Source organism: Salvelinus fontinalis, chromosome 3, assembly GCF_029448725.1.
Source record: "Salvelinus fontinalis isolate EN_2023a chromosome 3, ASM2944872v1, whole genome shotgun sequence".
NCBI lineage: Eukaryota > Metazoa > Chordata > Actinopteri > Salmoniformes > Salmonidae > Salvelinus > Salvelinus fontinalis.
Window position 1 is genome coordinate 71608031 of NC_074667.1, and position 21423 is coordinate 71629453.

The window sequence follows — 21423 nt, forward strand, 5'->3', positions numbered from 1 at the left end:
GCCCTTAACCAACAGAAAAACATCCTATGGCGTTCTGCATTAGCATCGAACAGCCCCCGTGATATGCAACTTTTCAGGGAAGCTAGAAACCAGTATACTCAGGCAGTTAGAAAAGCCAAGGCTAGCTTTTTCAAGCAGAAATTTGCTTCCTGCAACACAAACTCAAAAAAGTTCTGGGACACTGTAAAGTCCATGGAGAATAAGAACACCTCCTCCCAGCTTCCAACTGCACTGAAGATAGGAAATACTGTCACCACCGACAAATCCATTATAATTGAGAATTTCAATAAGCATTTTTCTACGGCTGGCCATGCTTTCCACCTGGCTACCCCTACCCCGGTCAACAGCACTGCCCTCCCCTCTGCTACTCGCCCAAGCCTTCCCCATTTCTCTTTCTCCCAAATACAGTCAGCTGATGTTCTGAAAGAGCTGCAAAATCTGGACCCTTACAAATCAGCCGGGCTAGATAATCTGGACCCTTTCTTTCTAAAACTATCTGCTGAAATTGTTGCCACCCCTATTACCAGCCTTTTCAACCTCTCTTTCGTGTCGTCTGAGATTCCCAAAGATTGGAAAGCAGCTGCGGTTATCCCCCTCTTCAAAGGGGGAGACACTCTAGACCCAAACTGCTACAGACCTATATCTATCCTACCCTGCCTTTCTAAGGTCTTCAAAAGCCAAGTCAACAAACAGATTACCGACCATCTCGAATCCCACCATACCTTCTCCGCTATGCAATCTGGTTTCAGAGCTGGTCATGGGTGCACCTCAGCCACGCTCAAGGTCATAAACGATATCTTAACCGCTATCGATAGGAAACAGTACTGTGCAGCCATATTCATTGACCTGGCCAAGGCTTTTGACTCTGTCAATCACCACATCCTCATCGGCAGACTCGACAGCCTTGGTTTCTCTAATGATTGCCTCGCCTGGTTCACCAACTACTTCTCTGATCGAGTTCAGTGAGTCAAATCGGAGGGTCTGTTGTCCGGACCTCTGGCAGTCTCTATGGGGGTGCCACAGGGTTCAATTCTTGGACCGACTCTCTTCTCTGTATACATCAATGATGTCGCTCTTGCTGCTGGTGAGTCTCTGATCCACCTCTACGCAGACGACACTATTCTGTATACTTCTGGCCCTTCTCTTGACACTGTGTTAACAACCCTCCAGGCGAGCTTCAATGCCATACAACTCTCCCTCCGTGGCCTCCAATTGCTCTTAAATACAAGTAAAACTAAATGCATGCTCTTCAACCGATCGCTGCCTGCACCTGCCCGCCTGTCCAGCATCACTACTCTGGACGGCTCTGACTTAGAATATGTGGACAACTACAAATACCTAGGTGTCTGGTTAGACTGTAAACTCTTCTTCCAGACTCACATCAAGCATCTCCAATCCAAAGTTAAATCTAGAATCGGCTTCCTATTCCGCAACAAAGCATCCTTCACTCATGCTGCCAAACATACCCTTGTAAAACTGACCATCCTACCAATCCTCGACTTCGGTGATGTCATTTACAAAATAGCCTCCAAAACCCTACTCAATAAATTGGATGCAGTCTATCACAGTGCCATCCGTTTTGTCACCAAAGCCCCATATACTACCCACCACTGCGACCTGTACGCTCTCGTTGGCTGGCCCTCGCTTCACACTCGTCGCCAAACCCACTGGCTCCAGGTCATCTACAAGACCCTGCTAGGTAAAGTCCCCCCTTATCTCAGCTCGCTGGTCACCATAGCAACGCCCACCCGTAGCACGCGCTCCAGCAGGTATATCTCTCTGGTCACCCCCAAAACCAATTCTTCCTTTGGCCGCCTCTCCTTCCAGTTCTCTGCTGCCAATGACTGGAACGAACTACAAAAATCTCTGAAACTGGAAACACTTATCTCTCTCACTAGTTAAGCACCAGCTGTCAGAGCAGCTCATAGATTACTGCACATGTACATAGCCCATCTAGAATTTAGCCCAAACAACTACCTCTTTACCTACTGTATTTATTTATTTTGCTCCTTTGCACCCCATTATTTCTATCTCTACTTTGCACCTTCTTCCACTGCAAACCAACCATTCCAGTGTTATTTTTTTTTACTTGCTATATTGTATTTACTTCGCCACCATGGCCTTTTTATATATTTTTTTATTTATTTATATATATATTTTGTTTGCCTTCACCTCCCTTATCTCACCTCACTTGCTCATATTGTATATAGACTTATTTTCACTGTATTATTGACTGTATGTTTGTTTTACTCCATGTGTAACTATGTGTTGTTGTATGTGTCGAACTGCTTTGCTTTATCTTGGCCAGGTCGCAATTGTAAATGAGAACGTGTTCTCAATTTGCCTACCTGGTTAAATAAAGGTGAAATAAAAAAAGCACCCTACCTGATCACCAATTTTGGCACAAACTAGCTGTACAGTTTTCGGTCCAAGTCAGTAACACAATTGAGCTGTCTGGCTACCTCAGTCGGTAGAGCACGAGGCTCTTAATCTCAGAGTCGTAGTTTTGAGAAACACTTTGGGTATTTCTTTTTGAGCCGAAGCACCAACTCACTTTGCAAACAGCCATCCACCTGGACTTTCGAGCAGGCTTGACACCCTGCATTGCTAACTTGTCAGCCTTAGCTGGTGATACAGGAGAATATGATTTGAATCCTTGCTGTGCTGGCACTCTAACCTGTTATCTAAATAACATACCATTTACTTGTAAAACGTCCTCCTAAATGGAGTGAAAAAGCTCCTTTTCTGGACAAGAAATAGACAGGCAGAATGTTTAAGAAGCAAATTTGCTCCTGGCGAGGCTCGAACTCACAACCTCGGCAATGCTTCGCTGCATACTGCTGTAGAAGTACCAAGCGCTAACCGATTGCGCCACAGGAGCCATGCAAAGCACACTACCTGATCACAAATTTTGGCACAAACTAGCTGTACAGTTTTCGGTCCAAGTCAATACCACAATTGAGCTGTCTGGCTACCTCAGTCGGTAGAGCATGAGGCTCTTAATCTCAGAGTCGTAGTTTTGAGAAACACTTTGGGTATTTCTTATTGTGTCGAAGCACCAACTCACTTTGCAAACAGCCATCCACCTGGACTTTCGAGCAGGCTTGCCACCCTGCATTGCTAACCTGTCAGCATTAGCTGGTGATACAGGAGAATATGGGTTTGAATCCTTGCTGTGCTGGCACTCTAACCTGTTATCTAAATAACATACCATTTACTTGTAAAACGTCCTCCTAAATGGAGTGAAATAAGCTCCTTTTCTGGACAAGAAATAGACAGGCAGAATGTTTAAGAAATAAATTTGCTCCTGGTGAGGCTTGAACTCACAACCTCGGCATTGCTTCGCTGCATACTGCTGTATTAGTACCACGCGCTAACCGATTGCGCCACAGGAGCCATGCCAAGAACTCTACCTGATCACCAATTTTTGCACAAACTAGCTGTACAGGTTTCGGTCCAAGTCAGTAACACAATTGAGCTGTCTGGCTACCTCAGTCGGTAGAGCACGAGGCTCTTAATCTCAGAGTCGTAGTTTTGAGAAACACTTTGGGTATTTCTTATTGTGTCGAAGCACCAACTCACTTTGCAAACAGCCATCCACCTGGACTTTCGAGCAGGCTTGCCACCCTGCATTGCTAACCTGTCAGCCTTAGCTAGTGATACAGGAGAATATGGGTTTGAATCCTTGCTGTGCTGGCACTCTAACCTGTTATCTAAATAACATACCATTTACTTGTAAAACGTCCTCCTAAATGGAGTGAAATAAGCTCCTTTTCTGGACAAGAAACAGACAGGCAGAATGTTTAAGAAATACATTTGCTCCTGGTGAGGCTCGAACTCACAACCTCGGCATTGCTTCGCTGCATACTGCTGTATAAGTACCACACGCTAACCGATTGCGCCACAAGAGCCATGCAAAGCACCCTACCTGATCACCAATTTTGGCACAAAGTAGCTGTACAGTTTTCGGTCCAAGTCAGTAACACAATTGAGCTGTCTGGCTACCTCAGTCGGTAGAGCACGAGGCTCTTAATCTCAGAGTCGTAGTTTTGAGAAACACTTTGGGTATTTCTTTTTGAGCCGAAGCACCAACTCACTTTGCAAACAGCCATCCACCTGGACTTTCGAGCAGGCTTGCCACCCTGCATTGCTAACCTGTCAGCCTTAGCTGGTGATACAGGAGAATATGATTTGAATCCTTGCTGTACTGGCACTCTAACCTGTTATCTAAATAACATACCATTTACTTGTAAAACGTCCTCCTAAATGGAGTGAAAAAAGCTCCTTTTCTGGACAAGAAATAGACAGGCAGAATGTTTAAGAAACAAATCTTCTCCTGGTGAGGCTCGAACTCACAACCTCGGCATTGCTTCGCTGCATACTGCTGTATAAGTACCACGCGCTAACCGATTACGCCACAGGAGCCATGCCAAGACCACTACCTGATCACCAATTTTTGCACAAACTAGCTGTACAATTTTCGGTCCAAGTCAGTACCACAATTGAGCAGTCTGGCTACCTCAGTCGGTGGAGCACGAGGCTCTTAATCTCAGAGTCGTAGTTTTGAGAAACACTTTGGGTATTTCTTATTGTGTCGAAGCACCAACTCACTTTGCAAACAGCCATCCACCTGGACTTTCAAGCAGGCTTGCCACCCTGCATTGCTAACCTGTCAGCCTTAGCTAGTGATACAGGAGAATATGGGTTTGAATCCTTGCTGTGCTGGCACTCTAACCTGTTATCTAAATAACATACCATTTACTTGTAAAACGTCCTCCTAAATGGAGTGAAATAAGCTCCTTTTCTGGACAAGAAATAGACAGGCAGAATGTTTAAGAAATATATTTGCTCCTGGTGAGGCTTGAACTCACAACTTCTGCATTGCTTCGCTGCATACTGCTGTATAAGTACCACACGCTAACCGATTGCGCCACAAGAGCAATGCAAAGAACCCTACCTGATCACCAATTTTGGCACAAACTAGCTGTACAGTTTTCGGTCCAAGTCAGTAACACAATTGAGCAGTCTGGCTACCTCAGTCGGTAGAGCACGAGGCTCTTAATCTCAGAGTCGTAGTTTTGAGAAACACTTTGGGTATTTCTTTTTGAGCCGAAGCACCAACTCACTTTGCAAACAGCCATCCACCTGGACTTTCGAGCAGGCTTGCCACCCTGCATTGCTAACCTGTCAGCCTTAGCTGGTGATACAGGAGAATATGATTTGAATCCTTGCTCTACTGGCACTCTAACCTGTTATCTAAATAACATACCATTTACTTGTAAAACGTCCTCCTAAATGGAGTGAAAAAAGCTCCTTTTCTGGACAAGAAATAGACAGGCAGAATGTTTAAGAAACAAATCTTCTCCTGGTGAGGCTCGAACTCACAACCTCGGCATTGCTTCGCTGCATACTGCTGTATAAGTACCACGCGCTAACCGATTACGCCACAGGAGCCATGCCAAGACCACTACCTGATCACCAATTTTTGCACAAACTAGCTGTACAATTTTCGGTCCAAGTCAGTACCACAATTGAGCAGTCTGGCTACCTCAGTCGGTGGAGCACGAGGCTCTTAATCTCAGAGTCGTAGTTTTGAGAAACACTTTGGGTATTTCTTATTGTGTCGAAGCACCAACTCACTTTGCAAACAGCCATCCACCTGGACTTTCGAGCAGGCTTGCCACCCTGCATTGCTAACCTGTCAGCCTTAGCTAGTGATACAGGAGAATATGGGTTTGAATCCTTGCTGTGCTGGCACTCTAACCTGTTATCTAAATAACATACCATTTACTTGTAAAACGTCCTCCTAAATGGAGTGAAATAAGCTCCTTTTCTGGACAAGAAATAGACAGGCAGAATGTTTAAGAAATAAATTTGCTCCTGGTGAGGCTTGAACTCACAACTTCTGCATTGCTTCGCTGCATACTGCTGTATAAGTACCACACGCTAACCGATTGCGCCACAAGAGCAATGCAAAGAACCCTACCTGATCACCAATTTTGGCACAAACTAGCTGTACAGTTTTCGGTCCAAGTCAGTAACACAATTGAGCAGTCTGGCTACCTCAGTCGGTAGAGCACGAGGCTCTTAATCTCAGAGTCGTAGTTTTGAGAAACACTTTGGGTATTTCTTTTTGAGCCGAAGCACCAACTCACTTTGCAAACAGCCATCCACCTGGACTTTCGAGCAGGCTTGCCACCCTGCATTGCTAACTTGTCAGCCTTAGCTGGTGATACAGGAGAATATGATTTGAATCCTTGCTGTGCTGGCACTCTAACCTGTTACCTAAATAACATACCATTTACTTGTAAAACATCCTCCTAAATGGAGTGAAAAAAGCTCCTTTTCTGGACAAGAAATAGACAGGCAGAATGTTTAAGAAAAAAATCTGCTCCTGGTGAGGCTCGAACTCACAACCTCTGCATTGCTTCGCTGCATACTGCTGTATAAGTACCACGCGCTAACCGATTGCGCCACAGGAGCCATGCCAAGAACTCTACCTGATCACCAATTTTTGCACAAACTAGCTGTACAATTTTCGGTCCAAGTCAGTACCACAATTGAGCAGTCTGGCTACCTCAGTCGGTAGAGCACGAGGGTCTTAATCTCAGAGTCGTAGTTTTGAGAAACACTTTGGGTATTTCTTATTGTGTCGAAGCACCAACTCACTTTGCAAACAGACATCCACCTGGACTTTCGAGCAGGCTTGCCACCCTGCATTGCTAACCTGTCAGCCTTAGCTGGTGATACAGGAGAATATAGGTTTGAATCCTTGCTGTGCTGGCACTCTAACCTGTTATCTAAATAACATACCATTTACTTGTAAAACATCCTCCTAAATGGAGTGAAAAAAGCTCCTTTTCTGGACAAGAAATTGACAGGCAGAAAGTTTAAGAAACAAACTTGCTCCTGCTGAGGCTCGAACTCACAACCTCGGCATTGCTTCGCTGCATACTGCTGTAAAAGTACACACGCTAACCGATTGCGCCACAAGAGGCATGCAAAGCACCCTACCTGATCACCAATTTTGGCACAAACTAGCTGTACAGTTTTCGGTCCAAGTCAGTAACACAATTGAGCTGTCTGGCTACCTCAGTCGGTAGAGCACGAGGCTCTTAATCTCAGAGTCGTAGTTTTGAGAAACACTTTGGGTATTTCTTATTGTGTCGAAGCACCAACTCACTTTGCAAACAGCCATCCACCTGGACTTTCGAGCAGGCTTGCCACCCTGCATTGCTAACCTGTCAACCTTAGCTGGTGATACAGGAGAATATGGGTTTGAATCCTTGCTGTGCTGGCACTCTAACCTGTTATCTAAATAACATACCATTTACTTGTAAAACGTCCTCCTAAATGGAGTGAAATAAGCTCCTTTTCTGGACAAGAAATAGACAGGCAGAAAGTTTAAGAAACAAACTTGCTCCTGGTCAGGCTCGAACTTTCAACTTCTGCATTGCTTCGCTGCATACTGCTGTATAAGTACCACACGCTAACCGATTGCGCCACAAGAGCAATGCAAAGAACCCTACCTGATCACCAATTTTGGCACAAACTAGCTGTACAGTTTTCGGTCCAAGTCAGTAACACAATTGAGCAGTCTGGCTACCTCAGTCGGTAGAGCACGAGGCTCTTAATCTCAGAGTCGTAGTTTTGAGAAACACTTTGGGTATTTCTTTTTGAGCCGAAGCACCAACTCACTTTGCAAACAGCCATCCACCTGGACTTTCGAGCAGGCTTGCCACCCTGCATTGCTAACTTGTCAGCCTTAGCTGGTGATACAGGAGAATATGATTTGAATCCTTGCTGTGCTGGCACTCTAACCTGTTACCTAAATAACATACCATTTACTTGTAAAACATCCTCCTAAATGGAGTGAAAAAAGCTCCTTTTCTGGACAAGAAATAGACAGGTAGAATGTTTAAGAAACAAATCTGCTCCTGGTGAGGCTCGAACTCACAACCTCGGCATTGCTTCGCTGCATACTGCTGTATAAGTACCACGCGCTAACCGATTGCGCCACAGGAGCCATGCCAAGAACTCTACCTGATCACCAATTTTTGCACAAACTAGCTGTACAATTTTCGGTCCAAGTCAGTACCACAATTGAGCAGTCTGGCTACCTCAGTCGGTAGAGCACGAGGGTCTTAATCTCAGAGTCGTAGTTTTGAGAAACACTTTGGGTATTTCTTATTGTGTCGAAGCACCAACTCACTTTGCAAACAGACATCCACCTGGACTTTCGAGCAGGCTTGCCACCCTGCATTGCTAACCTGTCAGCCTTAGCTGGTGATACAGGAGAATATAGGTTTGAATCCTTGCTGTGCTGGCACTCTAACCTGTTATCTAAATAACATACCATTTACTTGTAAAACATCCTCCTAAATGGAGTGAAAAAAGCTCCTTTTCTGGACAAGAAATAGACAGGCAGAAAGTTTAAGAAACAAACTTGCTCCTGGTGAGGCTCGAACTCACAACCTCGGCATTGCTTCGCTGCATACTGCTGTATAAGTACCACGCGGCTACCGATTGCGCCACAGGAGCCAAGTAAAGCACTCTACTTGATCACCAATTTTTGCACAAACTAGCTGTACAATTTTCGGTCCAAGTCAGTACCACAAATGAGCAGTCTGGCTACCTCAGTCGGTGGAGCACGAGGGTCTTAATCTCAGAGTCATAGTTTTGAGAAACACTTTGGGTATTTCTTATTGTGTCGAAGCACCAACTCACTTTGCAAACAGCCATCCACCTGGACTTTCGAGCAGGCTTGCCACCCTGCATTGCTAACCTGTCAGCCTTAGCTGGTGATACAGGAGAATATGGGTTTGAATCCTTGCTGTGCTGGCACTCTAACCTGTTATCTAAATAACATACCATTTACTTGTAAAACATCCTCCTAAACGGAGTGAAAAAAGCTCCTTTTCTGGACAAGAAAAAGACAGGCAGAAAGTTTTAGAAACAAACTTGCTCCTGGTGAGGCTCGAACTCACAACCTCGGTATTGCTTCGCTGCATACTGCTGTATAAGTACCACACGCTAACCGATTGCGCCACAAGAGCCATGCAAAGCACCCTACCTGATCACCAATTTTGGCACAAACTAGCTGTACAGTTTTCGGTCCAAGTCAGTAACACAATTGAGCTGTCTGGCTACTCTTAATCTCAGAGTCGTAGTTTTGAGAAACACTTTGGGTATTTATTTTTGAGCCGAAGCACCAACTCACTTTGCAAACAGCCATCCACCTGGACTTTCGAGCAGGCTTGCCACTCTGCATTGCTAACTTGTCAGCCTTAGCTGGTGATACAGGAGAATATGATTTGAATCCTTGCTGTGCTGGCACTCTAACCTGTTATCTAAATAACATACCATTTACTTGTAAAACGTCCTCCTAAATGGAGTGAAAAAGCTCCTTTTCTGGACAAGAAATAGACAGGCAGAAAGTTTAAGAAACAAACTTGCTCCTGGTGAGTCTCGAACTCACAACCTCTGCTTTGCTTCGCTGCATACTGCTGTATAAGTACCACACGCTAACCGATCGCGCCACAAGAGCCATGCAAAGCACCCTACCTGATCACCAATTTTGGCACAAACTAGCTGTACAGTTTTCGGTCCAAGTCAGTAACACAATTGAGCTGTCTGGCTACTCTTAATCTCAGAGTCGTAGTTTTGAGAAACACTTTGGGTATTTCTTTTTGAGCCGAAGCACCAACTCACTTTGCAAACAGCCATCCACCTGGACTTTCGAGCAGGCTTGCCACTCTGCATTGCTAACTTGTCAGCCTTAGCTGGTGATACAGGAGAATATGATTTGAATCCTTGATGTGCTGGCACTCTAACCTGTTATCTAAATAACATACCATTTACTTGTAAAACGTCCTCCTAAATGGAGTGAAAAAGCTCCTTTTCTGGACAAGAAATAGACATGCAGAATGTTTAAGAAATAAATTTACTCCTGGTGAGGCTCGAACTCACAACCTCGGCATTGCTTCGCTGCATACTGCTGTATAAGTACCACGCGCTAACCGATTGCGCCACAGGAGCCATGCAAAGCACTATACCTGATCACAAGTTTTTGCACAAACTAGCTGTACAGTTTTCGGTCCAAGTCAGTAACACAATTGAGCTATCTGGCTACCTCAGTCGGTAGAGCACGAGGCTCTTAATCTCAGAGTCGTAGTTTTGAGAAACACTTTGGGTATTTCTTTTTGAGCCGAAGCACCAACTCACTTTGCAAACAGCCATCCACCTGGACTTTCGAGCAGGCTTGCCACTCTGCATTGCTAACCTGTCAGCCTTAGCTGGTGATACAGGAGAATATGGGTTTGAATCCTTGCTGTGCTGGCACTCTAACCTGTTATCTAAATAACATACCATTTACTTGTAAAACGTCCTCCTAAACGGAGTGATATAAGCTCCTTTTCTGGACAAGAAAAAGAAGGGCAGAGGGTTCAAGAAATGTACTTGTTCCTTGTGAGGCTCAAACTCAATACCGCAACATTGCTTCCCTACATACTGCTGTATAAATCCCATGGGTAAACCGATTGCAACACAGGAGCAATGTGAAGCACTCTACCCAATCACCATATTTTGAACAAACAGAGCTGTACAACATTCGGTTAAAGTCAGTACCACAATTGAGCTGCCTGGCTAGCTCAGACAGTAGAGCATGAGACTCTTAATCTCAGATGGTTTGAGCCACACTTTGGGTATTTATTTTTTTGAGACGAAGCACCAACTCACTTTGCAAACAGCCATCCACCTGGACTTTCGAGCAGGCTTGCCACCCTGCATTGCTAACTTGTCAGGCTTAGCTGGTGATACAGGAGAATATGTGTTTGAATCCTTGCTGTGCTGGCACTGTAAATATTACTATGTTATCTAAATAACATACCATTTACTTGTAAAAAGTCCTCCTAATGTGAGTGAAATAAGCTCCTTTTCTGGACAAGAAACAGACAGGCAGAAAGTTTCTGGCGCAATCGGTTAGGGCGTGGTACTTATACAGCAGTATGCAGTGCAGCAATGCCGAGGTTGTGAGTTCGACCCTCACCAGGAGCAAGTTTGTTTCTTAAACTTTCTGCCTGTCTATTTCTTGTCCAGAAAAGGAGCTTATTTCACTCCAATTAGGAGGATGTTTTACAAGTAAATGGTATGTTATTTAGATAACAGGTTAGAGTGACAGCACAGCAAGGATTCAAACCCATATTCTCCTGTATCACCAGCTAAGCCTGACAAGTTAGCAATGCAGGTTGGCACGCCTGTTCGAAAGTCCAGGTGGATGGCTGTTTGCAAAGTGAGTTGGTGCTTCGACACAAAAATAAATACCCGATGTGTTTCTCAAAACTACGACTCTGAGATTAAGAGCCTCGTGCTCTACCGACTGAGGTAGCCAGACAGCTCAATTGTGGTACTGACTTGGACTGAAAATTGTACAGCTAGTTTGTGCAAAAATTGGGGTTCAGTTAGAGTGCTTTGCATGGCTCCTGTGGCGCAATCGGTTAGCGCGTGGTACTTATACAGAAGTATGCAGTGAAGCAATGCCGAGGTTGTGAGTTCGACCCTCACCAGGTGCAAATTTTTTTCTTAAACATTCTCCCTGTCTATTTCTTGTCCAGAAAATGAGCTTATTTCACTCCATTTAGGAGGATGTTTTACAAGTAAATGGTATGTTATTTAGATAACAGGTTAGAGTGCCAGCACAGCAAGGATTCAAACCCATATTCTCCTGTATCACCAGCTAAGGCTGACAGGTTAGAAATGCAGGGTGGCAAGCCTGCTCGAAAGTCCAGGTGCATTGCTGTTTGCAAAGTGAGTTGGTGCTTCGACACAAAAATTAATACCCAATGTGTTTCTCAAAACTATGACTCTGAGATTAAGAGCCTCGTGCTCTACCGACTGAGGTAGCCAGACAGCTCAATTGTGGTACTGACTTGGACCGAAAATTGTACAGCTTATTTGTGCCAAAATTGGTGATCAGGTAGAGTGCTTTGCATGACTCCTGTGGCGCAATCGGTTAGCGCATGGGGCGTATACCGCAGTATGCAGCGAAGCATTGCCGAGGTTGTGAGTTCAACCCTCACCAGGAGAAAATTTGTTTCTTAAACATTCTGCCTGTCTGTTTCTTGTCCAGAAAAGGAGCTTATTTCACTCCATTTAGTAGGACATTTTACTAGTAAATGGTATGTTATTTAGATAACAGGTTAGAGTGCCAGCACAGCAAGGATTCAAACCCATATTCTCCTGTATCACCAGCTAATGCTGACAGGTTAGAAATGCAGGGTGGCAAGCCTGCTCGAAAGTCCAGGTGGATGGCTGTTTGCAAAGTGAATTGGTGCTTCGGCTCAAAAAGAAATACCCAAAGTGTTTCTCAAAACTACACCTCTGAGATTGAGAGCCTCGAGCTCTACCGACTGAGGTAGCCAGACAGCTCAATTGTGGTACTGACTTGGACCTAAAATTGTACAGCTAGTTTGTGCAAAAATTGGTGTTCAGGTAGAGTGCTTTGCATGGCTCCTGTGGCGCAATCGGTTAGCGCGTGGTAGTTATACAGCAGTATGCAGGGAAACAATGCCGAGGTTGTGAGTTTGAGCCTCACCAGGAGCAAGTTTGTTTCTGAAACTTTCAGCCTGTCTTTTTCTTGTCCAGAAAAGGAGCTTATTTCACTCCATTTAGGAGGACGTTTTACAAGTAAATGGTATGTTATTTAGATAACAGGTTAAAGTGCCAGCACAGCAAGGATTCAAACCCATATTCTCCTGTATCACCAGCTAAGCCTGACAAGTTAGCAATGCAGGGTGGCAAGCCTCCTCGAAAGTCCCGGTGGATGGCTGTTTGCAAAGTGAGTTGGTGCTTCGGCTCAAAAAGAAATACCCAAAGTGTTTCTCAAAACTACGACTCTGAGATTAAGAGCCTCGTGCTCTACCGACTGAGGTAGCCAGACAGCTCAATTGTGGTACTGACTTGGACCGAAAATTGTACAGCTAGTTTGTGCAAAAATTGGGGTTCAGTTTGAGTGCTTTGCATGGCTCCTGTGGCGCAATCGGTTAGCGCGTGGTACTTATACAGCAGTATGCAGGGAAACAATGCCGAGGTTGTGAGTTTGAGCCTCACCAGGAGCAAGTTTGTTTCTTAAGTTTTCTGCCTGTCTTTTTCTTGTCCAGAAAAGGAGCTTAATTCACTCCATTTAGGAGGAATTCTTACAAGTAAATAGTAAGTTATTTAGATAACAGGTTAGAGTGCCAGCACAGCAAGGATTCAAACCCATATTCTCCTGTATCACCAGCTAAGCCTCACAAGTTAGCAATGCAGGGTGGCAAGCCTGCTCGAAAGTCCAGGTGGATGGCTGTTCGCAAAGTGAGTTGGTGCTTCGACACAATAAGAAATACCCTAAGTGTTTCTCAAAACTACGACTCTGAGCGTAAGAGCCTCATGCTCTACCGACTGAGGTAGCCAGACAGCTCAATTGTGGTACTGACTTGGACCGAAAACTGTACAGCTAGTTTGTGCAAAAATTAGTGATCAGGTAGAGTGCTTTGCATGGCTCCTGTGGCGCAATCGATTGATGCGTGGTACTTATACAGCACTATGCAGCGAAGCAATGCTGAGGTTGTGAGTTCGAGCCTCACCAGGAGCAAGTTTGTTTCTGAAACTTTCAGACAGTCTTTTTCTTGTCCAGAAAAGGAGCTTAATTCACTCCATTTAGGAGGACGTTTTACAAGTAAATGGTATGTTATTTAGATAACAGGTTAGAGTGCCAGCACAGCAAGGATTCAAACCCATATTCTCCTGTATCACCAGCTAAGCCTGACAGGTTAGCAATGCAGGGTGGCAAGCCTGCTCGAAAGTCCAGGTGGATGTCTGTTTGCAAAGTGAGTTGGTGCTTCGACACAAAAATAAATACCCAATGTGTTTCTCAAAACTATGACCTGAGATTAAGAGCCTCGTGCTCTTCCGACTGAGGTAGCCAGACAGCTCAATTGTGGTACTGACTTGGACCGAAAATTGTACAGCTAGTTTGTGCAAAAATTGGTGATCAGGTAGAGTGCTTTGCATGGCTCCACTGGCGCAATCGGTTAGCGCGTGGTACTTTTACAGCAGTATGCAGCGAAGCAATGCCGAGGTTGTGAGTTCGACCCTCACCAGGAGCAAATTTGTTTCTGAAACTTTCAGCCAGTCTTTTTCTTGTCCAGAAAAGGAGCTTATATCACTCCATTTAGGAGGACGTTTTACAAGTAAATGGTATGTTATTTAGATAACAGGTTAGAGTGCCAGCACAGCAAGGATTCAAACCCATATTCTCCTGTATCACCAGCTAATGCTGACAGGTTAGAAATGCAGGGTGGCAAGCCTGCTCGAAAGTCCAGGTGGATGGCTGTTTGCAAAGTGAATTGGTGCTTCGGCTAAAAAAGAAATACCCAAAGTGTTTCTCAAAACTACACCTCTGAGATTGAGAGCCTCGAGCTCTACCGACTGAGGTAGCCAGACAGCTCAATTGTGGTACTGACTTGGACCGAAAATTGTACAGCTAGTTTGTGCAAAAATTGGTGATCAGGTAGAGTGCTGTGCATGGCTCCTGTGGCGCAATCGGTTAGCCCGTGGTACTTATACAGCAGTATGCAGCGAAGCAATGCCGAGGTTGTGAGTTCGAGCCTCACCAGGAGCAAATTTGTTTCTTAAACTTTCTGCCTGTCTTTTTCTTGTCCAGAAAAGGAGCTTATTTCACTCCATTTAGGAGGATGTTTTACAAGTAAATGGTATGTTATTTAGATAACAGGTTAGAGTGCCAGCACAGCAAGGATTCAAACCCATATTCTCCTGTATCACCAGCTAAGGCTGACAGGTTAGCAATGCAGGGTGGCAAGCCTGCTCGAAAGTCCAGGTGGATGGCTGTTTGCAAAGTGAGTTGGTGCTTCGACACAAAAAGAATACCCAAAGTGTTTCTAAAAACTACGACTCTGAGATTAGCCAGACTGCGCGTGGTACTTATACAGCAGTATGCAGCGTAGCAATGCAGAGGTTGTGAGTTTGATCCTCACCAGGCGCAAGTTTGTTTCTTGAACTTTCTGCCTGTCTTTTTCTTGTCCAGAAAAGGAGCTCATATCACTCCATTTAGGAGGACGTTTTACAAGTAAATGGTATGTTATTTAGATAACAGGTTAGAGTGCCAGCACAGCAAGGATTCAAACCCATATTCTCCAGTATCACCAGCTAAGGCTGACAGGTTAGCAATGCAGGGTGGCAAGCCTGCTCGAAAGTCCAGGTGGATGGCTGTTTGCAAAGTGATTTGGTGCTTCGGCTCAAAAAGAAATACCCAAAGTGTTTCTCAAAACTACACCTCTGAGATTGAGAGCCTCGAGCTCTACCGACTGAGGTAGCCAGACAGCTCAATTGTGGTACTGACATGGACCGAAAATTGTACAGCTAGTTTGTGCAAAAATTAGTGATCAGGTAGAGTGTTTTGCATGGCTCCTGTGGCGCATTCGCTTGGTGCGTGGTACCTATACAGCACAATGCAGCGAAGCAATGCCGAGGTTGTGAGTTCGAGCCTCACCAGGAGCAAGTTTGTTTCTTAAACTTTCAGCCTGTCTTTTTCTTGTCCAGAAAAGGAGCTTATTTCACTCCATTTAGGAGGACGTTTTACAAGTAAATGGTATGTTATTTAGATAACAGGTTAGAGTGCCAGCACAGCAAGGATTCAAACCCATATTCTCCTGTATCACCAGCTAAGGCTGACAGGTTAGAAATGCAGGGTGGCAAGCCTGCTCGAAAGTCCAGGTGGATGGCTGTTTGCAAAGTGAGTTGGTGCTTCGACACAAAAATAAATACCCAATGTGTTTCTCAAAACTATGACTCTGAGATTAAGAGCCTCGTGCTCTACCGACTGAGGTAGCCAGACAGCTCAATTGTGGTACTGACTTGGACCGAAAATTGTACAGCTAGTTTGTGCAAAAATTGGTGATCAGGAAGAGTGCTTTGCATGGCTCCTGTGGCGCAATCGCTTAGCGTGTAGTACTTATACAGCACTATGCAGCGAAGCAATGCCGAGGTTGTGAGTTCAACCCTCACCAGGAGCAAATTTCTTTCTTAAACATTCTGCCTGTCTATTTCTTGTCCAGAAAAGGAGCTTATTTCACTCCATTTAGGAGGATGTTTTACAAGTAAATGGTATGTTATTTAGATAACAGGTTAGAGTGCCAGCACAGCAAGGATTCAAACCCATATTCTCCTGTATCACCAGCTAAGGCTGACAGGTTAGCAATGCAGGGTGGCAAGCCTGCTCGAAAGTCCAGGTGGATGGCTGTTTGCAAAGTGAATTGGTGCTTCGGCTCAAAAAGAAATACCCAAAGTGTTTCTCAAAACTACGACTCTGAGATTAAGAGCATCGTGCTCTACCGACTGAGGTAGCCAGACAGCTCAATTGTGGTACTGACTTGGACCGAAAATTGTACAGCTGGCTTGTGCAAAAATTGGGGTTCAGTTAGAGTGCTTTGCATGGCTCCTGTGGCGCAATCGGTTAGCGTGTGGTACTTATACAGCAGTATGCAGCGAAGCAATGCCGAGGTTGTGAGTTCGACCCTCACCAGGAGCAAATTTGTTTCTGAAACTTTCAGCCAGTCTTTTTCTTGTCCAGAAAAGGAGCTTATATCACTCCATTTAGGAGGACGTTTTACAAGTAAATGGTATGTTATTTAGATAACAGGTTAGAGTGCCAGCACAGCAAGGATTCAAACCCATATTCTCCTGTATCACCAGCTAATGCTGACAGGTTAGAAATGCAGGGTGGCAAGCCTGCTCGAAAGTCCAGGTGGATGGCTGTTTGCAAAGTGAATTGGTGCTTCGGCTCAAAAAGAAATACCCAAAGTGTTTCTCAAAACTACACCTCTGAGATTGAGAGCCTCGAGCTCTACCGACTGAGGTAGCCAGACAGCTCAATTGTGGTACTGACTTGGACCGAAAATTGTACAGCTAGTTTGTGCAAACATTGGTGATCAGGAAGAGTGCTTGGCATGGCTCCTGTGGCGCAATCGCTTAGCGCGTAGTACTTATACAGCACTATGCAGCGAAGCAATGCCGAGGTTGTGAGTTCAACCCTCACCAGGAGCAAATTTATTTCTTAAACATTCTGCCTGTCTATTTCTTGTCCAGAAAAGGAGCTTATTTCACTCCATTTAGGAGGATGTTTTACAAGTAAATGGTATGTTATTTAGATAACAGGTTAGAGTGCCAGCACAGCAAGGATTCAAACCCATATTCTCCTGTATCACCAGCTAAGGCTGACAGGTTAGAAATGCAGGGTGGTAAGCCTGCTCGAAAGCCCAGGTGGATGGCTGTTTGCAAAGTGAGTTGGTGCTTCGACACAAAAAGAAATACCCAAATTGTTTCTCAAATCTACGACTCTGAGATTAGCCAGACTGCGCGTGGTACTTATACAGCAGTATGCAGCGAAGCAATGCAGAGGTTGTGAGTTCGAGCCTCACTAAGAGCAAATTTATTTCTTAAACATTCGGCCTGTCTATTTCTTGTCCAGAAAAGGAGCTTATTTCACTCCATTTAGGAGGATGTTTTACAAGTAAATGGTATGTTATTTAGATAACAGGTTAGAGTGCCAGCACAGCAAGGATTCAATCCCATATTCTCCTGTATCACCAGCTAAGCCTGACAAGTTAGCAATGCAGGGTGGCAAGCCTGCTCGAAAGTCCCAGTGGATGGCTGTTTGCAAAGTGAGTTGGTGCTTCGGCTCAAAAAGAAATACCCAAAGTGTTTCTCAAAACTACGACTCTGAGATTAAGAGCCTCGTGCTCTACCGACTGAGGTAGCCAGACAACTCAATTGTGGTACTGACTTGGACCGAAAACTGTACAGCTAGTTTGTGCAAAAATTGGTGATCAGGTAGAGTGCGTTGCATGGCTCCTGTGGCGCAATCGCTTAGCGCGTGGTACTTATACAGCACTATGCAGCGTAGCAATACCGAGGTTGTGAGTTCGAGGCTCACAAGGAGCAAGTTTGTTTCTTAAACTTTCTGCCGTGATCTTTCATGTCCAGAAAAGGAGCTTATATCACTCCATTTAGGAGGACGTTTTACAAGTAGATGGTATATTATTTAGATAACAGGTTAGAGTGCCAGCACAGCAAGGATTCAAACCCATATTCTCCTGTATCACCAGCTAAGCCTGACAAGTTAGCAATATAGGGTGGCAAGCCTGCTCGAAAGTCCAGGTGGATGGCTGTTTGCAAAGTGAGTTGGTGCTTCGACACAATAAGAAATACCCAAAGTGTTTCTCAAAACTACGACTCTGAGATTAAGAGCCTCGTGCTCTACCGACTGAGGTAGCCAGACAACTCAATTGTGGTACTGACTTGGACCGAAAACTGTACAGCTAGTTTGTGCAAAAATTGGTGATCAGGTAGAGTTTTTTGCATGTCTCTTGTGGCGCAATCGGTTAGCGCGTGGTACTTATACAGCAGTATGCAGCGAAGCAATGCCGAGGTTGTGAGTTCGAGCCTGACCAGGAGCAAGTTTGTTTCTTAAACATTCTGCTTGTCTATTTCTTGTCCAGAAAAGGAGCTTATTTCACTCCATTTAGGAGGATGTTTTACAAGTAAATGGTATGTTATTTAGATAACAGGTTAGAGTGCCAACACAGCAAGGATTCAAACCCATATTCTCCTGTATCACCAGCTAAGCCTGACAAGTTAGCAATGCAGGGTGGCAAACCTGCTCGAAAGTCCCGGTGGATGGCTGTTTGCAAAGTGAGTTGGTGCTTCGGCTCAAAAATAAATACCCAAAGTGTTTCTCAAAACTACGACTCTGAGATTAAGAGCCTCGTGCTCTACCGACTGAGGTAGCCAGACAGCTCAATTGTGGTACTGACTTGGACCGAAAATTGTACAGCTAGTTTGTGCAAAAATTAGTGAACATGTAGAGTGCTTTGCATGGCTCCTGTGGCGCAATCGCTTAGCACGTGGTACTTATACAGCACTATGCAGTGAAGCAATGCCGAGGTTGTGAGTTCAAGGCTCACCAGGAGCAAGTTTGTTTCTTAGACTTTCTGCCTTGGTCTTTCTTGTCCAGAAAAGGAGCTTATATCATTCCATTTAGGAGGACGTTTTACAAGTAGATGGTATATTATTTAGATAACAGGTTAGAGTGCCAGCACAGCAAGGATTCAAACCCATATTCTCCTGTATCACCAGCTAAGCCTGACAAGTTAGCAATATAGGGTGGCAAGCCTGCTCGAAAGTCCAGGTGGATGGCTGTTTGCAAAGTGAGTTGGTGCTTCGACACAATAAGAAATACCCAAAGTGTTTCTCAAAACTACGACTCTGAGATTAAGAGCCTCGTGCTCTACCGACTGAGGTAGCCAGACAACTCAATTGTGGTACTGACTTGGACCGAAAACTGTACAGCTAGTTTGTGCAAAAATTGGTGATCAGGTAGAGTTTTTTGCATGTCTCTTGTGGCGCAATCGGTTAGCGCGTGGTACTTATACAGCAGTATGCAGCGAAGCAATGCCGAGGTTGTGAGTTCGAGCCTGACCAGGAGCAAGTTTGTTTCTTAAACATTCTGCTTGTCTATTTCTTGTCCAGAAAAGGAGCTTATTTCACTCCATTTAGGAGGATGTTTTACAAGTAAATGGTATGTTATTTAGATAACAGGTTAGAGTGCCAACACAGCAAGGATTCAAACCCATATTCTCCTGTATCACCAGCTAAACCTGACAAGTTAGCAATGCAGGGTGGCAAACCTGCTCGAAAGTCCCGGTGGATGGCTGTTTGCAAAGTGAGTTGGTGCTTCGGCTCAAAAATAAATACCCAAAGTGTTTCTCAAAACTACGACTCTGAGATTAAGAGCCTCGTGCTCTACCGACTGAGGTAGCCAGACAGCTCAATTGTGGTACTGACTTGGACCGAAAATTGTACAGCTAGTTTGTGCAAAAATTAGTGAACATGTAGAGTGCTTTGCATGGTTCCTGTGGCGCAATCGCTTAGCACGTGGTACTTATACAGCACTATGCAGTGAAGCAATGCCGAGGTTGTGAGTTCAAGGCTCACCAGGAGCAAGTTTGTTTCTTAGACTTTCTGCCTTGGTCTTTCTTGTCCAGAAAAGGAGCTTATATCATTCCATTTAGGAGGACGTTTTACAAGTAAATGGTATGTTATTTAGATAACAGGTTAGAGTGCCAGCACAGCAAGGATTCAAACCCATATTCTCCTGTATCACCAGCTAAGGCTGACACGTTTGCAATGCAGGGTGGCAAGCCTGCTCGGAAGTCCAGGTGGATGGCTGTTTGCAAATTGAGTTGGTGCTTTGTCTCAAAAAGAAATACCCAAAGTGTGGCTCAAACCCACGACTCTGAGATTAAAAGCCTCGTGCTCTACCGACTGAGGTAGCCAGACAGCTCAATTGTGGTACTGACTTGGACTGAAAATTGTACAGCTAAGTTTGTGCAAAAATTGGTGATCAGGTAGCGTATTTTGCATGGCTCCTGTGGCGCAATCGGTTAGCGCGTGGTACTTATACAGCAGGATGCAGCGAAGCAATGCTGAGGTAGTGAGATCGAGCCTCACCAGGAGCAAATTTGTTTCTTACACTTTCTGCCTGTCTATTTCTTGTCCAGAAAAGGAGCTTTTTTCACTCCATTTAGGAGGACGTTTCACAAGTAATTGGTATGTCATTTAGATAACAGGTTAGTGCCAGCACAGCTAGGATTCAAACCAATATTCTCCTGTGTCACCAGCTAAGCCTGACATGTCAGCAATGCAGGGTGGCAAGCCTGCTCGAAAGTCCAGAAGGATGCCTGTTCGCAAAGTGTGTTGGTGCTTTGAAGGAGAAAATAATTGTCTAGCATAGGGTTCAAACCCACAACCCTGAGATTAAGAGTCTCATGCTCTACCGACTGAGCTAGCCAGGCACCTCAACAGTAATAATTACTTGGTCTGAATATCGTACAGCTCTGTTTGTGCAAAATATGGTGATCAGTGAGAGTGTTGTTAATGGATCCTGTGGTGCATGCGGTACTTATACAGCAGTTTGCAGCAAAGCAATGCAGATGTTGTGAGTTTGATCCTGGCCAGGGGTGAGTATTTTTCTTGAACCCTCTGTCTGTCTATTTCTTGTCCAGAAAAGGGTCATTTTTCAATCCATATAGGAGGATGTTTCACAAGTAATTGGTATGTCATTTAGATAACAGGTCAGAGTGCAGGCAGTGCTAGGATTCAAACCCATATTCTCCTGTTTCACCAGCTAAGCCTGACAAGTTAGCAATGCACGGTGGCAAGCCTGCTCAAAAGTCCAAGCGGATGGCTGTTTGTAAAGTGAGTTCGTGCTTCGGTGGAGAACAGCATCGCCCAACGTGGGGCTCAAACCCACGACCCTGAGATTAAGAACCGATTGCACCACTGGAGCCATTAAAAGTACTCTCGCTG

The 21423-nt window shown here is 44.8% G+C and overlaps 15 non-coding genes across 15 annotated transcripts; 6 read left to right on the top strand and 9 right to left on the bottom strand.

Moving 5' to 3' along the window:
• Positions 1-2787: 2787 nt before the first annotated feature.
• trnar-ucu (transfer RNA arginine (anticodon UCU)) lies at positions 2788-2881 on the bottom strand. The gene is made up of 2 exons: positions 2844-2881; positions 2788-2823 (listed from the first exon to the last, which is right to left on the bottom strand). It is a non-coding gene; the product is annotated as a tRNA-Arg (tRNA).
• Positions 2882-3817: 936 nt separating this feature from the next.
• On the bottom strand, positions 3818-3911 carry trnai-uau (transfer RNA isoleucine (anticodon UAU)). The gene is made up of 2 exons: positions 3874-3911; positions 3818-3853 (listed from the first exon to the last, which is right to left on the bottom strand). It is a non-coding gene; the product is annotated as a tRNA-Ile (tRNA).
• A 420-nt stretch (positions 3912-4331) lies between these two features.
• On the bottom strand, positions 4332-4425 carry trnai-uau (transfer RNA isoleucine (anticodon UAU)). Its single transcript has 2 exons — positions 4388-4425; positions 4332-4367 (listed from the first exon to the last, which is right to left on the bottom strand). It is a non-coding gene; the product is annotated as a tRNA-Ile (tRNA).
• A 935-nt stretch (positions 4426-5360) lies between these two features.
• trnai-uau (transfer RNA isoleucine (anticodon UAU)) lies at positions 5361-5454 on the bottom strand. The gene is made up of 2 exons: positions 5417-5454; positions 5361-5396 (listed from the first exon to the last, which is right to left on the bottom strand). It is a non-coding gene; the product is annotated as a tRNA-Ile (tRNA).
• Positions 5455-6389: 935 nt separating this feature from the next.
• trnai-uau (transfer RNA isoleucine (anticodon UAU)) lies at positions 6390-6483 on the bottom strand. Its single transcript has 2 exons — positions 6446-6483; positions 6390-6425 (listed from the first exon to the last, which is right to left on the bottom strand). It is a non-coding gene; the product is annotated as a tRNA-Ile (tRNA).
• Positions 6484-7932: 1449 nt separating this feature from the next.
• trnai-uau (transfer RNA isoleucine (anticodon UAU)) lies at positions 7933-8026 on the bottom strand. The gene is made up of 2 exons: positions 7989-8026; positions 7933-7968 (listed from the first exon to the last, which is right to left on the bottom strand). It is a non-coding gene; the product is annotated as a tRNA-Ile (tRNA).
• Positions 8027-8447: 421 nt separating this feature from the next.
• trnai-uau (transfer RNA isoleucine (anticodon UAU)) lies at positions 8448-8541 on the bottom strand. Its single transcript has 2 exons — positions 8504-8541; positions 8448-8483 (listed from the first exon to the last, which is right to left on the bottom strand). It is a non-coding gene; the product is annotated as a tRNA-Ile (tRNA).
• Positions 8542-8962: 421 nt separating this feature from the next.
• trnai-uau (transfer RNA isoleucine (anticodon UAU)) lies at positions 8963-9056 on the bottom strand. The gene is made up of 2 exons: positions 9019-9056; positions 8963-8998 (listed from the first exon to the last, which is right to left on the bottom strand). It is a non-coding gene; the product is annotated as a tRNA-Ile (tRNA).
• An 888-nt stretch (positions 9057-9944) lies between these two features.
• On the bottom strand, positions 9945-10038 carry trnai-uau (transfer RNA isoleucine (anticodon UAU)). Its single transcript has 2 exons — positions 10001-10038; positions 9945-9980 (listed from the first exon to the last, which is right to left on the bottom strand). It is a non-coding gene; the product is annotated as a tRNA-Ile (tRNA).
• A 1438-nt stretch (positions 10039-11476) lies between these two features.
• On the top strand, positions 11477-11570 carry trnai-uau (transfer RNA isoleucine (anticodon UAU)). The gene is made up of 2 exons: positions 11477-11514; positions 11535-11570. It is a non-coding gene; the product is annotated as a tRNA-Ile (tRNA).
• A 936-nt stretch (positions 11571-12506) lies between these two features.
• On the top strand, positions 12507-12600 carry trnai-uau (transfer RNA isoleucine (anticodon UAU)). Its single transcript has 2 exons — positions 12507-12544; positions 12565-12600. It is a non-coding gene; the product is annotated as a tRNA-Ile (tRNA).
• A 421-nt stretch (positions 12601-13021) lies between these two features.
• trnai-uau (transfer RNA isoleucine (anticodon UAU)) lies at positions 13022-13115 on the top strand. The gene is made up of 2 exons: positions 13022-13059; positions 13080-13115. It is a non-coding gene; the product is annotated as a tRNA-Ile (tRNA).
• Positions 13116-14565: 1450 nt separating this feature from the next.
• trnai-uau (transfer RNA isoleucine (anticodon UAU)) lies at positions 14566-14659 on the top strand. Its single transcript has 2 exons — positions 14566-14603; positions 14624-14659. It is a non-coding gene; the product is annotated as a tRNA-Ile (tRNA).
• Positions 14660-16491: 1832 nt separating this feature from the next.
• On the top strand, positions 16492-16585 carry trnai-uau (transfer RNA isoleucine (anticodon UAU)). Its single transcript has 2 exons — positions 16492-16529; positions 16550-16585. It is a non-coding gene; the product is annotated as a tRNA-Ile (tRNA).
• Positions 16586-20479: 3894 nt separating this feature from the next.
• Positions 20480-20573, top strand: trnai-uau (transfer RNA isoleucine (anticodon UAU)). The gene is made up of 2 exons: positions 20480-20517; positions 20538-20573. It is a non-coding gene; the product is annotated as a tRNA-Ile (tRNA).
• Positions 20574-21423: the final 850 nt, after the last annotated feature.